Below are 17297 nucleotides of genomic sequence, written 5' to 3'. Positions count from 1 at the left end.
GTGCCTGTATTAAGCTGGTGTAGTCTTTCATTTACCATCTTTTAGACAAGGCATTATTGGGTGTCCACCTGAATCCCCAGGAGTAAACATAGCTTTCTTTGTATTTCTTATTTAACAGTAATCTGATCTCTCTTTAGTAATGTGGATAACAACATCAGAGAATAGATGGATGAGAAGCCCCCATCCATGATGCAGACTTACAATTCAATGCCATTTAGTTCAGAGGCATGAGGAGCTTCATATCTCCAGGATATAGAGCTTTCATTTCAACAAATTCAGGAATGCATTTCTTGGTGAAACAATCCTTCCTTATATACTAGGACCTTCAAATCTATAGGGCCCAAAGTTGTAGAGACTGAGAGAAAAAATTCTTTCATGGGTCATCCAATGTAATAGCGAGAAGAGCTTCAGCCAAGTTCACACCTTAGTTTCCAGTCTGATTTTGGCCATTGAGAAAATAGCACCACCTATTCATTGTAGGTATAAGGCATACACCAAATCCTATTAGACAGTTCTCCATACTTTAAGGGTACTTCCATAATTTAAATTCAACAAGCCATTGTGAATTTTATAACAGATTTATAGATGTTTAATCCACATACCATATAATTCACACCTTTAAGCTCTACAACTCAATGTTTTTAATATATTCACAGTGTTGTGCCAGTATCACCACTTTAATTTCTACCACCCTGTTCTAGTTTGCTAATGCTGGAGAATGCAAAACACCAGAGATGGATAGGCTTTTATAAAACGGGGGTTTATTTCACTACACAGTTACAGTCTTAAGGCCATAAAGTGTCCAAGGTAACACATCAGTAATTGGGTACCTTCACTGGAGGATGGCAAATGGCGTCCGGAAAACCTCTGTTAGCTGGGAAGGCACGTGGCTGGCGTCTGCTCCAAAGTTGTGGTTTCAAAATGGCTTTCTCCCAGGATGTTTCTCTCTAGCAAGCTTGCTCTTCTTCAAAACGTCACTCACAGCTGCACTCTCTTCCCCCCCCCCCCCCGAGTCAGCTCATTTATGTAGCTCCACCGATAAGGGCCCACCCTGAATGGGCGGGGCCACGCCTCCATGGGAACATCTCATCAGAATCATTACTCACAGCTGGGTGGGGCACACTCCAAGCAAATCTAACCAACACCAAAACTTCTGCCCCACACAAGACCACAAAGATAATGGCATTTGGGGAACACAATACACTCAAACCGGCACACACCCCAACAGGAAACTTCTCACCCATTAGCAGTCTCTCCATTTCTGCCCAACACAGCCTTAGGCAATAATTAATTTACTTTTTGTCTCTATGGATTTGTTTTTCTGGAATCATAAATTGAATCATACAATATGTGGTCTTTTGTGACTGGCTTCTTTCACTTAGCATAAAGTTTTCAGAATTTATCCATGTTGTAGCACATATCTTATTTCTTTTAAATATGTGATATATACATATTTCATATTATGTATATGTCACATTTTATTTGTCATTTTTCAGTTGATGGCTATTTGGATCATTTCCTGTTTTTGGCTAATATGGATAATTATTCTATGAATGTTCATGTGCAATACTTTTGTGTGATATGTTTTATTTCTCTTAGGTATATGTGTAGGAGTAGAATTGCTGTATCATACAGTAACTCTTTGTTTAACCTTTTGTGAAACTAACAATTTTTGAAAGTGCTGCACCATTTTAAATCCCCATCAGCAGCTTATGAATGTCCAAATTTCTCCACAGCCTTCCCTTATTATGCATTTCTCTTAGTTATCAACTTCTGGTAATGGGTCATATGGGAAGATCTGTGAAATCCATGAACAGGGGACCATTACCATACATTCTTCATCATAAAATGAGTCCTTAATCAGATGTAATGGCAAGTGTGATAATATGGTGATAGATATGACGTACTGTCAGTCTTATAAATACATGATTGGTAGTGCTTGAATAAGCACTACAGGCATGGAAGGCATAGCCATGTTTGCAACATGTGTCTACTCCTGTAAGACAGAATTGCTGCAAATCCATGATGAAAAGCATCTCATATATTTAACCTATCTCCAAATAACTGACTGGATCACCAAAGAAACAGTGCCATATCAAGGAATCAGCATAGTCTCTGCTCTTGGCAGTTTATGTGCCTAACCATGCCAGTGGCAATATGAGCTGTGATGAGAAAAAGTCCATATGGTTGTGTCTGTGCATACTCTCATTATTTTTTTCATGTTAACTTTGAATTTGGTGTGAGATGGATGGGAAAATGATGCAAACCAATTCTTTAACTTCATAACATATAATGTTCTGAATATTTGGTTAATATTGGCAAAGAAGATGCAAATATAAATGAAATATACTTCCTACAATTTAATATTTTGTTTTCTTAGATTCTTTTGTAAAATTAAAGTGTAAGTAATTCAGTTCAAATAAAGAAATATTTATTGAGTGACTAGTATATGTGAGCCAGGAATTAAAATACAAATGGTAAATAGAAGAGAACTGAAGTAGATATTCTACTAACACTGGTGAGGGAATGGAGGTGTGGCAACACATGTGGAAGATTTCATAAAATATATATTGGATAAGGATTTGAATAAAGTATGAGAAAATTGTGGTTCACGTGATTAATCTCAACCTCGTAGGGTGTCTGCTGTTAAAGTAAAGGCATTGATTGGAAAAGAATGGGATCCTGAAACTTGGATGGAGACATATGGATTAATAACAATGGCAGTGAGGACATTGGAACCCTGGATTCTGCTGAGTCTTTGTTGCATTTACCTGTAGTGGTATGTCCTGAGGAAACACCCTCCCCTCCAGTCTGCCCTGAGGAAACAGATACCCAACCTCCAGCCTGCTTTGAGAAAATAGCTTCCCAAACTCTCATCTGCCCTGAGGAGCTTGCCATCCAACCTCCACCTAAAGAGATTAACCTTTCAGTGCCTGCTAAACCTGTAATCAGCTCCCCTGAGGAAGCAGCCCTCACTCCTCTGTCTGGAGAGACCAATCCTGTTTCATGAGATGAAACTGCAACAGAATGTCCTAAGGTAAATGGCTTGAGGAATACTTCTAATTCTTTTCATGGCCCACCCCCACCACCAGTCTTTGCTTCAAGATCTATAACTAAATTCCCAATAGACCCCAAAGGGTGAGAGATAAAGTTTACTTAGAGTGGGCATACTTAGGAAGTACACTATACTCCAAAAGAACTGTATGAGTTTTGCAATTTATACAGACCGAAATCAGGGGAATATGTGTGGTAATGGTTATTAATGGTGTGGGATAATGGTGGAAGGAATATAAAGTGGATCAGGCTGAATTTACTGTTACAGGCCCACTAAGTAGAGATTCTGCATTCATTGTTGTTGCTCGGGGGTTAGAAAGGTCATTAATAGTTTGTTTGGGTGGTTGGCTGAAACATGGATCAAAAAGATGGCCAACATTACCTGAGTTTGAAATACCAGAACTGCTTTGGTGTAATGTAGAAGAGGGGATTCAAAGGATTAGAGAGATTGGAATGTTAGAGTGGATTTATCCTGGAAGACTGCTCACACAACCCTGGAATGTCCTGGGGACACACCGCTTACAAGAGTAACTGTGCATTGGGGAAAAGGAAATGATCAGATATGTCAGGGTTTATTAGACACTTGTTTGGGAGTGACATTAATTCCAGGAGACCCAAAACATCACTCTGGCCTACCAGTCAGAGTTGGGGCTTATGGAGGTCGGATGATTGATGGAGTTTTAGCTCAGGTCTGTCTCACAGTGGGTGCAGTGGGTCCACAATCCTATTCTGTGGCTATTTCCCCAGTTCTGTAATGCATAATTGGAATTGACATACTCAGCAATTGGCAGAACCCTCACATTGATTGGTTCCCTGACTCATGGAGTGAGGGCTATTGTGGTAGGAAAGCCCAAGTGGAAGATGCTAGAACTGCCCCTGCCTAGCAAAATAGTAAAGCAGAAGCAGTACTGGATTCCTGGAGGGATTGCACTCTTAAGGACTTGAAGGATGCAGGGGTAATGATTCCCACCATATCCCCATTCAACTCTCTTTTTTGCCATGTGTAGAAAACAGATGGGCCTTGGAGGATGACAGTGGATTATCATAAGCTTAACTAGGTGGTAACTCCATTTCACCTGCTGTTCCAGATGTGGTATCATTACTTTAACAAAAAAAAAACACATCCCCTGGTACCTGGTATGCAGCTATCGATCTAGCAAATGATTTTTTTAAATAGCTGTTAGTAAGGACCACCAGAAACAGTTTGCATTTAGCTGGCAAGGCCAGAAGTATTCATTCACTGTGCTGCCTCAGAGGTATATCAACTCTGCAGCCCTATGTCATAACATTGTCTGCAAGGACTTGACAGTTTCTCCCTTCCACAAGACATCACACTGGTCCATTATATTGAGGATATCATGTTGATTGGACTTAGTGAGCAAGAAGCAGCAAGTACTCTAGATTTGTTGGTAAGGTATTTGCATGTCAGCAGATGGGAGATAAATTCAACAAAAATACAGGATCCTTCAACTCAGTAAAATATCTACGTGCCCAGTGGTGTGGGGCATTTTGGGATATCCCTTCAAAGTGAGGGAGAAGCTGTTGCATCTGACCCCTCCTACAACACTTAGTTTGCCTCTGAATTTTGGAGACAATGTATTCCTCATTTGGGTGTGCTCCTCTGGACCATTTACCATGTGACCAGAAAAGCATCTAGGTTTGAGTGGGGACTAGAAGAAGTTGAGGCTCTGTGACAGATCCAGGCTACTGTGCAAGATGCCTGCTGCTTGAACTATATGATCCAGCTGATCCAATGGTTCTGGAAGTGTCAGTGGCAAATAGAGTTGCTACTGGGGGCCTTTGGCAGGCTCCTATAGGAGAATTAAAATGAAAGACCCTAGGATTTTGGAGCACAGCTTTACCATCCTCTGCAGATAACTTCTCTCTATTTGAAAAACAGCTTTTGGCTTGCTATTGGGCCTTAGTAGAGACAGAATGCTTAACCATGGGCCACCAAGTTACCATGAGTTACCTATCATGAACTGGGTGTTGTCCGACCTGCCAAGCCATAAAGTTGGGCATGTCCAGCCACACTTCATCACAAAATGGAAATGGTATATACAATATAGACCTTGAGCTGGTCCTGAAGGCACAAGTAAGTTACATGAGGAAGTGGCCCAAATGCCTGTGGCCCCCACTCCTTCCACCTTACCTTCTCTTTTCCAGTCCAAAGCTATATCTTGGGGAGTTCCTTATAGTCAGTTGACTGAGGAAGAGAAAACTCAAGCCTGGTTTACAGATGGTTCCACAAAATATGCAGGTACCACCCAAAAGTGGACAGCTGCAGCAATGCATCCCCTTTCTGGGATATCCCTGAAGGACAGTGGTGAGGGGAATTCCTCCAAGTGGGTGGAACTTCAAGCAGTGCACCTGGTTGTTCATGTTGCTTAGAAGAACTGGCCAGAGCTGTGTTTGTATACTGATTCATGTAAAGTTGCTGATGGTTGGGCTGGAAGTTCAGGCACTTGAAAGGAATATGATTGGGAAATTGGTGACAAGGAAATCTGAGGAAGAGGTATGTGGATAAACCTTTCTAAGTGGGCAAAATCATGAAGATATTTGTGTCCCATGTGGATGCTCACCAGAGGGTGACTTCAGCAGACAAAGATTTTAATAATCAGTGGATAAGATGGCCTGTTTGGTGGAAACCAATCAGCCTCTTTCCCCAGCCACTCCTGTCATTGCCCATTGGGCTCATGAACAAAGAGGTCATGGTGGTAGGGATGGAGATTATGCATGGACTCAGCAACATGAACTTCCACTCACCCAGGTTGACCTGGTTGCAGCCACTGCTTAGTGCTCAGTATGCTAGCTACAGAGACCCACTCTCAGTCCCCAATATGGCACCATTCCCAAAGGTGATCAGCCTGCTACCTGGTGGCAAGTTGATTACATTAGGCCACTTCCATCAAGGAAGGGGCAATGATTTGTTTTCACTGGAATAGATACATACTCCAGGTATGGGCTTGCCTTCCCTGAACACAAGGCTTCTGCCAAAACTACCATGTATGTACTTACAGAATACCTATCCATTGTCATGGTATTCCACAGAACATTGCTTCTGAACAAGGAACCCACTTCACAGCAAATGAAGTGAGAGAATGGGCACATGTTCATGGAATTCTCTGGTCTTACCTTGTTCCTCATCATCAAGAGGCAGCTGGCTTGATAGAACATTTGAGTGGCCTGTTGAAGACTCAATTACAGCACCAACTAGTTGGCAATGCCTTGCAGGGCTGGGGCAGTGTTCTCCAGGAGGCTGTGTATGCTCTGAATCAGAGCCCACTCTATGGTGCTGTTTCTCTCATAGCCAGGATTCATGGGTCCAGGAATCAAGGGGTGTTAACAAGAGTGGCAACAATTGCTATCACTCCTCATGAGCCACTAGGAAAATTTTTGCTTCCAGTCCCTGAAAGCTTAAGTTCTGCTGGTCTACAGGTCTTAGTTCCAAAAGGAGGAGTGATTCCACCAGGAAACACAACAATAATTCCATTGAACTGGAAGTTAAGACAGTCCCTGGTCACTTTGGGCTTTTTATGCCTCTGAATCAACAGGCAAGGGAGGGATTACTGTACTGGCTGAGGTGATTGATCCTCACTATCAAGGGAAAAGAGCACTGCAACTACCCAGTGGAGATAAAGAAGTTTTTCTGGAATACAGGAGATCCCCTAGGATGTCTGCTAGATCCACGGCCAGCTGAGGTGCTTGCTGAGGATAAAGGGAACACAGAATGGTAGTGGAAGAAGGTAGTGACAAATATGAACTGTGCCCATGTGACCAGTTTCAAAAATGAGGACTATGATGGCATGAGTATTTCCTCCTTCTTTTGTTATGAATATGTTTGTATTTTTCTGTAAAGCAAATATCTTTATTTTCTTCTCTATCTTATCCCCTTATCATATGACATAAGCTGTATTATTCATTTTGCAGTACATAAGTTAAAGAAAATCAATTTTAATGAAGTTAATGTCACCCAAGTTCTTGCTCCCTATTCTGGAGAGATTTAGTGTGTTTTCATTTGTACACAGCACTGCAGTGTACTGTTAGGCAAAATATATGTCTGCTATTGTTCTCTACTTAGAGATAAAGTATGGCTTACGGTGATGTGTATAATTGCCAAGTTGACAAGGGGTGGACTGTGATGGTTAAGTTCATGTGTCAACTTGGCCAGGTGATGTTGCCCAAATGATGGTGTTCAGGTGTCATGCAAGCACTGGACTAACCATTACTTCTAGGACATTTGTGCCTGGTTAATGAACCAGAAGGCTGGTTTATGAAATCATCAGTCAATTGGCTGCAGTGAAGAGTGTCTTCCACAATGAGAGAATTCAATCAGCTTGATTTAATACAATTTGTTGAAGTCTTTTAAGTGAGATAGATAGGGGACCTTCACTTCTTCTTTAGCTCACCAGTGAAGCATTCCCTGAGGAGTTCATCAAAGTTGCCAGTTCATTTCCTGAGGAGTTCATTGAACACGTTCATTGAAGTTGCCAGTTTGCTGCCTGAGGAGTTCATCGAACATCTTCATTGGAGTTGCCAGTTTGCTGCCTGCCCTAAGGAATTTGGACTCGTACGTACCCACATTTGTGTGAGAAACTTTTATGAAATCTTATATTCATAGATATTTCTTTTTGATTCTGTTTTCCTAGAGAACCCTAACTAATACACTTGTTTATAGTAAACATACAGATGAAGAGATAAGTCTTAAAATTATTCCCTTGATATATATAATACTTAGTCTTTTCCACTTATTTAATATGGTTTTCATAGTGTATCTGTGTGTATACATACAAATTTTTACTTCATTATTGTTTAAGCATATTTTAAACATTACATTTCCAAAAACTACTAAACAGCCAATGAATTACTGCTTGTTAGAATAAACTACAAAAAAAATAGAATTTAGAAAATAGCTGAAATTTCCTATAACTGACATTAAAATTATAAAAAAAACCTTTCATTATAAGATTATTAAATATCATAAATTGTTAGTAAAATTTTTGGATTTAATGAACTTCAAGGACCAATAAGTGATCTATTTCAAAATCATTGTTAAGAAGTTTAATTTTTCTTAGGTGCAAACTTTCCTATGACAAATTGTCAATAACATGGAGAGCTAGAACTGAGAAGGGAAAAATAGAGAAATAATATTGGTAAGTTGTTTGCATCTATGGTTGATTGCATCTACAATCAACTACAGAGATTGCTTTCAGCAATGGGAGAAATCTCATTTCAGAAATAATTATTCCACAATCAGAAGAGAGAATTTCCATCTTTCCTTTAGCTAGCCAGTTTCTCCTAAGCAATTCATCAAAAACTTTCATTGGCATTCCCAGCTTGTGGCCTGCCCTAAGGAATTTGGACTTATCCATCCCCACAGTTATGTGAAAAATTCTTTAAAAAATTTTTGTAATATCTCCTGTCAGTTCTGTTTCTCTATAGAACCTTGACTAATACATTTGGTCACTTAGAAATAAAGTGAATTTAAGAAAATCACATCATGTCTACACAAAATTATATGGATATAATTCACTTCTACTGTCCATACTTGCAGGGAAAGTGTATTATTTAGGGATCTCTAGGGAAACAGAATCAGTGAGAGGTATCTATGAATATAAGATGTATTAAAGTGTCTCACACAACTGTGGGTATGAATGAGTCCAAATTCTGTAGGGCAGGCAGCAAACTAGCAACTCCAATGAAGATGTTCAATGAACTCCTCAGGAAATGAACTGGCAACTTCAACAAACTCCTCAGGAAATACTTCACTGGTCAGCTAAAGAAGAAGTGAAGTTCCTGTATCTGTCTCACTTAAAAGTCTTCAATTGATTGATTGGATTAAATCCAGCTAACTGCATTCTCTCATTGTGGAATACACACCCTTTGTTGATGTCATCAGTCACAGCTGCAGCCAATTGACTGATGATTTAGTAAACCAGCCTGTTGGTTTATTAACCAGCCACAAATGTCCTTGCAGCAGTGGTTAGGCCAGTGCTTACTTGACCAGACAGCTGACAGCTGGGTACTATCACCTGGCCAAGTTGACAAGAACCTAAACATCATAGAAAGCAAATTTCAAATAAGGTTACATATAGAAGTAATTTTGTGGAGTCATATATCTTCATATTTATTACAGTGAGAACACAAATTAGAAATTCATTTGTTATGGCAAAAAACAATTACAAAATTGTTGTTTAGTTAAATTCTGTCTTTCCATTGATGTTTTGTTTGTTCAGTGTTATGTGACATTTAATGAGCAATCAAAAGTAAGTAGGTTTTGTAGTTTTAAGAGTTCAAAATCAGAGCTCTTTTGAAGCATCTGTTATAATAATTAGTTCAATATTCTTTACCCACACGTCTGTATTAAATTGTGTATGAGCTTTTTTAGAAAAAAAATATGTATTTTGTCAGTCATTCAGTTACTCAGACTTTTATTTAATTATTCACGAATGGTTGCAGCAAGGGATTTTATTAGATATATATTCCCAGACCCAAATAAGTATAGTTCAAAGTTTTAAAATTCTGCTATTTTACAAGTCAACAACAAAAAGACGGTTTACTTTATTGTTAAGTCTACAACTGACAAACATTCTTAGAGTGATCATGGTTAAACATTGGAGTGGTCAAAATTAGTATTTTATAATATGGCATGGTCCATCTAATTCGATGTCACTTATGCATGATACTTTCCATCCTGGGCAGTAAGCAAATTTTCATTATCTCTTAAATTTTAGGAATATATATTTAAAGATGTCTTTAAAATGTGTATCCATTATGTTTGGTGTGATGGGCAGACTCTAAGGTGCCCAACCATAATCCATGCCTCATGGTATCCAAGCCCTTGAAACATGGCAAAGGTGACAGGATGTCACTCCCATGATTACATTACATTATATAAGAGTTGATTTTGCTAGCAGTCTCACTCTAGAGACTTTCCTACTGGCTTGATGAAAGAAGTGATCATGTTGGAAAGTCCAATGACAAAGAACTGCAGTCAAGTGCTACAAGTTGTAGTGGATCTTCAGCAGACAACCAGCAAGAGGTCAGGGCCCTCAGTCATAGAGCCTAATGGAAATTAATTCTGCCAATATCTGTAAGCTTGGAATCAGATTCTTTCCTAACACATCCTCCAAATGAGAGAACAGCCTAGCCATAATCTTGATCGCAGATTTGTGAGACAGTAAGCAGAGGGCCAATATGCCATGCCCCAATTCCTGATCCACAGAAAACTTGCCATGATAAATGGATGTTATTTAAAGCTGTTAAACTTGTGTTAATTTGTTGCTTAGCAATGAAAACTAGACCAGTTTATAAAATAAACACCTATCAGCTTGAAATGAAATTGAGAAAATGTATTCCTGAGGCTTTAGTTTTCAGACTTCTTGAAAATAATACACATATTATTTTTTGGATAAGTAGTTGATGACTTTGAATTTTTGGGCATTTAAAAATGATTTATACTACTTAATGAAAAAAGAAAGCACTTGGATATTTTGTAAATATTTTAATGTCAATTTGAGAAATATTCCAAGTTGTATACCTGCAAACTCAGTTATCATTTCCCACTCCAAAAAGAAAAGAAATGGAAAACCTGAATAGCTCTTTGACATGTTTAAAACAAACAAAAAAAAATATAGATTTGTATAAAATTAATGCCTATTTACATATTTTAAGATACATTTTAAGAAGTGATTCTTGTGGATAAAAAAATCAGTATTTTCTTTGTGAAATTTTACTCACAAGATACTAAGTTGTTTCTAAATAATGTTTTTATACTTTGTGCCAGTTTGATTGTATTATGTCCCCCATATCTCTCTCTCTCTCCATATCTTTGATATAATCTTGTGTGGGCAGATATATCAGTGTTGATTAGATTGTAATTCTTTCAGTGTTTCTGTGGAGAGGTGCCCCACACAACTGTGAGTGATGACTCTGATTGGATAATTTTCATGGAGGTGTTACCCCACCCATTCAGGGTGGGTCTAAATGAAATCACTGGAGCCATATAAATTAGCTGACAAACAGAAGGAACTCAATGCAGCTGAGAGTGACATTTTGAAGAGGAGCTACAGCCAAGAGGGACACTTTGAGGAATGCACAGTACCTGAGAGAGTAGCTGCAAATGAGAGACAGTTTGAAGATGGCCATTGAAAGCAGACTTTTTCTCCTGAGAAGCTAAGAGAGGACAAATGCCCCAAGAGCAACTAAGAGTGACATTTTTGAGGAACTGCAGCCTAGAGAGGAATGCCCTGGGAGAAAGCCATTTTGAAACCAGAACTTGAAACAGATGCCAACCATGTGCCTTCCCAGATAACAGAGGTTTTCTGGATGCCATTGGTCATCCTCCAGTGAAGGTATCTGATCAGTGATGCATTACCTTGGACACTTTCTGGCCTTAAGACTGTAACTGCGTAACCAAATAAATCTACTTTATAAAAGCCAATCCATTTCTGGTGTTTTGCATTCTGGCAGCATTAGCAAACTAGAACAGATTTTGGTAACAGGAGTGGGGTGATTTTGCTGCTGAGTTTGCAAATACCAAACATGTTGGAATGGCTTTTTAAATGGATAAGGGGAAGATTCTGGAAGAACTGTGAGGAACTTGATAGAAAAGGCCTAAACTGCTTTGAAGAGACTGTTTGTGGAAATATGGACTCTACAGTTACTTCTGACAAGGCCTTGAACAGAAATGATGAATGTGTTGTTGCAAACTGGAAGAGAGGAAATCCTTGTTTTAAAGTGGCAGAGAATTTGTCAAAATTGCATCCTGGTGTTGGATGGAAGGCAGAATTTGAAAGCGATGACCTGGAATATTTAGTTGATGAGATCTCCAAGCAAAATATAGAAGTAGCCTGGCTTCTACTTGCAACTGATCATAAAATGCGAGAGGACAGAGATAAGCTGAGAAATGAACTCTTGGTTTCAAAGAAACCAGAAACTGATGACCTGAAAAACTCTGGGCTTCCAAGGGGTGAAATCCCAGAAACTACAGCCCAACATGAGGATGTAAACAAACATGGAACCCATCTGCCATTTCAGTACCAGTCAAATTGGAGAAGGAGTTAAGCAGAAAGGATTTGTGGAAAGACCTATTGTCTGATGGCTTGGACCCCTCTGCTTCATGTGAAGCCAACAGAATTTCTGTGAGATCTTTGTAGACAGAGATGCTGCCAGTTGGTACTGAGGAGAAAGACAAGGAACAAAGTGAAGAAAAAATTTATTCAAAGACAGAGCCATGTAGGTTGAGGTCTGGAGTCAAGAGGTCTTGGGCTGGGAGAGCGGAGTGGCCAACACTCATGGAAAGGGTGAGTTTGCCCCAGAAGTCAAGGGTGGGCCTTCCACCTCAATGCTCCAGAAGAGTTTTGCCACCCCAGACCCCCAAAAGGGTGGAGCACGTTCCTAGGGAATTGGGGAGAGCCTGGCTGCCACCCCACTGTTCTGAAGCAGTTGAGCAGGTGCCCTGGAGATGGAAGGGAATCCAGGTGCTGCCCCAATGTTTGAGGAGGGTAGAGCCGAGAAGGTGGTCTCCCCAATGTGTGGATATGTTGGAGAACTCAACCCAGTGTTTGGAGAGGAAAGGGCTGCTGAAAAGGTCCTTAGGAAGGGTTAGACTCACGCTCTCTCAAGCCCCAATGATGCAATATTGTTCTGTTAATGATCTCAGACTTTGAAATCTAATGGAGTTTGTCCTGTGGATTTTAGGAACTGTTTTGGTCCTGTGAACCCTGCTTTCCTTTCAATTTCTCCTTACGGCAATGGGAATGTTTGTCCTATGAATGTCCCTCCTTTGTATATCAGAAGCACATAACTTGTTCTAAGTTTACAGGTCAACAGTCAGAGGGGAATTCTGCTTTTGGATAGACTATGCCTGTAATTGATTTTGATGGGATCTTGTACTTAACTATTGTTACTGAAATGATTTAAGTTTCTGTGATATTGTGATGGGATGAATGTGTTTTGTATATGGAAAGATCATGTCATTTTAGGGTCCAAGGGGTGGAACATGCTGGTTTGAATGTATTGTGACTCAAAAAACGCCATTATCTTTGATGTAGTCTTGTGTGGGCAGATGTATCAGTGTTGATTAGATTATAATTCTTTAAGTGTTTCCATGGAGATGTGCCCCACCCAGCTGTGGGTGATGACCCTGATTGGATAATTTCCATGGAGGTGTTACCCCATCCATTCAGGGCAGGTCTAAATTAAATCACTGGAGCCATATAAATGAGCTGACAAACAGAAGGAACTCAGTGCAGCTGAGAGTGATATTTTGAAGAGGAGCTACAGCCAAGAAGGACACTTTGAAGAATGCACAGGAACTTAGAGAGGAGCTGTAGATAAGAGACAGTTTTAAGATGGCCATTGAAAGCAGACTTTTGTTTGTTTGTTTGTTTGTTTTACCTTGGGAAAACTAGTGACACTATGCTTTATTTGAGAGCAGAATAAAGGGCACAGCTGCAGTTCTGCTAGGATGGTCCATAACACTCTGCCCTAACCAGGCTATTACCAACTTTCCAACACCGTTGGTACCAGGTTGAGTGCCCTAACTTTTTAGAAAGAGAATTAGAGAATGGGTGAAACAAACTCTTAAGGTGAGCCCATAAAAGAGGAAAAGAGAACTGGTTTCCTTTTTGTTCTTTCTACAACTTTAGCAGAAATACTGCCCAAGTTATAATGAAGACTATACACAGTGGCACCAAAAAGGCTATTTACTAGAGCTTTTCTTCAACAGAACCCACTTGAATGCTTTGAGAAAGTCCATCTTCACTAAGGAACAGGGCCAATCTAAGTGTCTAACTAGTGTTTAAGGTTGTCAAGGGGTGGAGATGTGCAAATTTAGCAATAAAAGATGCTTCTGTTCTGCCTCAGGGGAAAGCGATGGTGGTCAGTGGGGCCAGTTCCAAGGGCTGGTCTGGGGGAGACCGCTGATCTTGGAATCCCACCACATGCCCATTCCGGTGGTGTCCGTACTCAAACTTGATCTGCAGCTCACCAATTTTGGATTGGGGAAGGATACCTGGGATCCACTCGATGATGAAAGGTGTTGGCTCCTTTTAATCTGGGGAAGTGTTGCCAACTTTGAGAAAAGTTTTTAGTTCCAAGGGCCACAGCACTGGTTGCTTCTCTATATGACCGTAGGTCTCTGCTATGCTCTCTACTTCTACTTTAGGACACTTAAACAGCTCATAAGTCCCATCTCGGTTCTGGATAAAGCTCCGGGTGACTTCCAAGGGCATCTCTGGGGTATCTAAGATTTGCTTTACTAGCAGGGTATTAGTGATATGCCAGGTTTACTTGGAAAAGGTTCCCAGTGGCAAGGCATATTTCCAAACAAAAGCTGTGGTGGAGTTGGGGAGCCATTTCTTTGCACTTCCTATAGATAGTCTGTGTTGCAGGGCATCAAAAAAGGCCTGAGGAATGTGGAACACCAAGGGCTCAGGTTTGCCCTGACTTTTTAATGAAGAAGCCACCACAAGCTTTTTCATGCCACTTTTCCTTGGGTTACTGCCCACTGCATCCTGAGGCAAGAGTGAAATGATTGTCTGTGCACCAGATATTTCATCCTTTTTCCTCTTCTTTGGCTTCGAGGCAGTAGACTCACAAGGTGATACTGTCAATTCTGAATGGCAACCTAACTGGGGCACAATAATATCTTTAAGATGGCTGGAATCAAAATTTAGGAAATCTGAGAATTCTTGAGCCAATGTCTCATCACTGGCAGAGGCACAGATGCACGCAAAGAAATGAATGCATCTCTGGGTTGCCTCGTCCTTGGAGGCATTTGACTTGTGCAATTTCAGAATCTGGCAGGAGCAGAAGAAGCTGTTCTCAGGCAAGCTTTTGGCACTGATTTTCTGCACAAAGGAGGCATGCAAATACCCCAAACTATGCTTCTGGCTTGCCTTGCATTTTACCAACAAAATGTTTTTAGTAATCCTCTGCACCAGGGGACCTGTGGGTTCCATGGCCAACTGCCAGATGGTCTGTTTGTTTTCTGGGGAGACCTGCATTGCATTCACGACTGAGCTCTTCAATGTCAGCGGGGTGGCCTCTGCCTGGCAGTTCACTACCAGCTTGATGTGCTGGCACTGGTTTTCCACAACACCTGGGGTGGCAGCTTTGAAGCAGGAGGGGACATAGAATCATCTAGAGCTCAGCTGAGTGATGATCGGCCCTTCCACCATCTGGATTGTTGTCTTGGACACACCCAGCTTCACAAAGCATTGGTAATCTGGGCCTGTTCTAGTTTGCTAATGCTGCGGAATGCAAAACACCAGAGGTGGATTGGCTTTTATAAAAAGGGGGTTTATTTGGCTATACAGTTACAGTCTTAAGGCCATAAAGTGTCCAAGGTAACACATCAGCAATTGGGTACCTTCACTGGAGGATGGCCAATGGTGTCCAGAAAACCTCTGTTAGCTGGGAAGACACGTGGCTGGAGTCTGCTCCAAAGTTCTGGTTTCAAAATGGCTTTCTCCCAGGATGTTCCTCTCTAGGCTGCAGTTCCTCAAAAATGTTACTCTTAGTTGTACTTGGGATATTTGTCCTCTCTCAGCTTCTCCAGAGCAAGAGTCTGCTTTCAACGGCCATCTTCAAACTGTCTCTCATCTGCAGCTCCTGTGCTTTCTTCAAAGTGTCCCTCTTGGCTGTAGCTCCTCTTCAAAACATCACTCACAGCTGCACTGAGTTCCTTCTGTTATATGGCACTGAGTTCCTTCTGTTTATATGGCTCCACTGATCAACTTAGACCCACCCTGAATGGGTGGAGCAACACCTCCATGGAAATTATCCAATCAGAGTCATCACCCACAGCTGGGTGGGGAGTATTCCAAAGACTGCCACACAAGATTACATCAAAGATAATGGTCTTTGGGGACACAATATATTCAAACTGGCACAGGGCCCTTGTCTCTTTGCCACACTGAGTAGACCTGCAGATTGGAGCCTGTGATTATTTTGACAGCTTCAACACTAAGCTGCTTCTGTGCACCACAGCAGAATATGGTTCCACATGTCTTGTTCTTACAGCTCAGTCCTCGTGTACCATTGTATGCGCCGCATCGCGGATATTTTCTGATTCCCTGCAGCATGGCCTTCCCCAAGTCCGATAAGAAAGCTGGAACTTTAGTCCTCAGAGAGTTTGCTTCCATTTTTCACAGGTCCTGTGCCAGCTGCCAGAACATCTGGAAAACAGTGCAACCTGAATTCATAAGACCTAAAAGGTGTTTCATTAGTTGTGACCATCAGAGAGGAGAGGTGAAGACATAATATTTCGCAGAGTAAATTATACTGCTTAATCCCAAGTCTTCTGCAGTGTAACTCTATGGTGTAACAATGTAGACATCCTGCTTCCTCCTTCCTGACCAGCCAATGGCAAAGCTCCTGCCCAATATTCCACAGTCAGAAAAGATTCCCACTGCCCCAAGGGGGGATCTTAATAGCCAGCTAGATTCTATCATTAACATTTAATGTATTTGATTACATTTCTCTCCATCCCCCTCTCCATCAATCCATCTTCTATTTTGACTTGTTAAGCAAGTGTATTAGTACCAAACATCCAATATTTGTAATGCTTATATATATTTTTTGAAGTAATCTGTTTGTGATCTTGAAATAGGCTGTTAGCATTTCTTTTCTGCCCTGGCCCCAAGGAATGGTCTTGATAAAGAATTTTCCTCCACATTTTCTGTAATCTGCTTTATGAAGTTCTTGTCACAGTTTACATGTTTATACATTATGAGTCCAAAATCATTGCTTTCTCATTACATTTTATGTATTTGCATTTTAGATCCTCCCCTGCACCCGCATGTGGGCTTCAGAGCCCCAAGCTGCTGACCGCCCTCACATGAAAGCAGACTTTTACTCCAGAGAAACTAAGAGAGGACAAATACCCCAAGTGCAACTGAGAGTGACATTTTTGAGGAGCTGCAGCCTAGAGAGGAACGTCCTGGGAGAAAGCCATTTTGAAACCAGAACTTGGAACAGATGCCAGCCACGTGCCTTCCCAGGTAACAGAGGTTTTCTGGATACCATTGGCCATCCTCCAGTGAAGGTACCCAATTGGTGATGTGTTACCTTGGACACTTTCTGGCCTTAAGACTGTAACTATGTAACCAAATAAATCCCCTTTATAAAAGCCAATCCATTTCTGGTATTTTGCATTCCACAGCATTAGCAAACTAGAACATACATGAATATATCTATGACATTTATTTTTTTAATGAAAACATATACCCAGTTCT

The 17297-nt window shown here is 40.8% G+C and overlaps 1 pseudogene; it reads right to left on the bottom strand.

Annotated features, from left to right (window-relative positions):
- Positions 1-13919: 13919 nt before the first annotated feature.
- Positions 13920-16205, bottom strand: LOC119516303 (annotated as a pseudogene).
- Between the last annotated feature and the right edge of the window lie 1092 nt (positions 16206-17297).

The sequence above is a fragment of the Choloepus didactylus genome, chromosome 2 (assembly GCF_015220235.1).
Source record: "Choloepus didactylus isolate mChoDid1 chromosome 2, mChoDid1.pri, whole genome shotgun sequence".
NCBI lineage: Eukaryota > Metazoa > Chordata > Mammalia > Pilosa > Megalonychidae > Choloepus > Choloepus didactylus.
The sequence above is the reverse complement of the archived record's forward strand: the minus strand, read 5'-3'. Positions and strand labels throughout refer to the sequence as shown.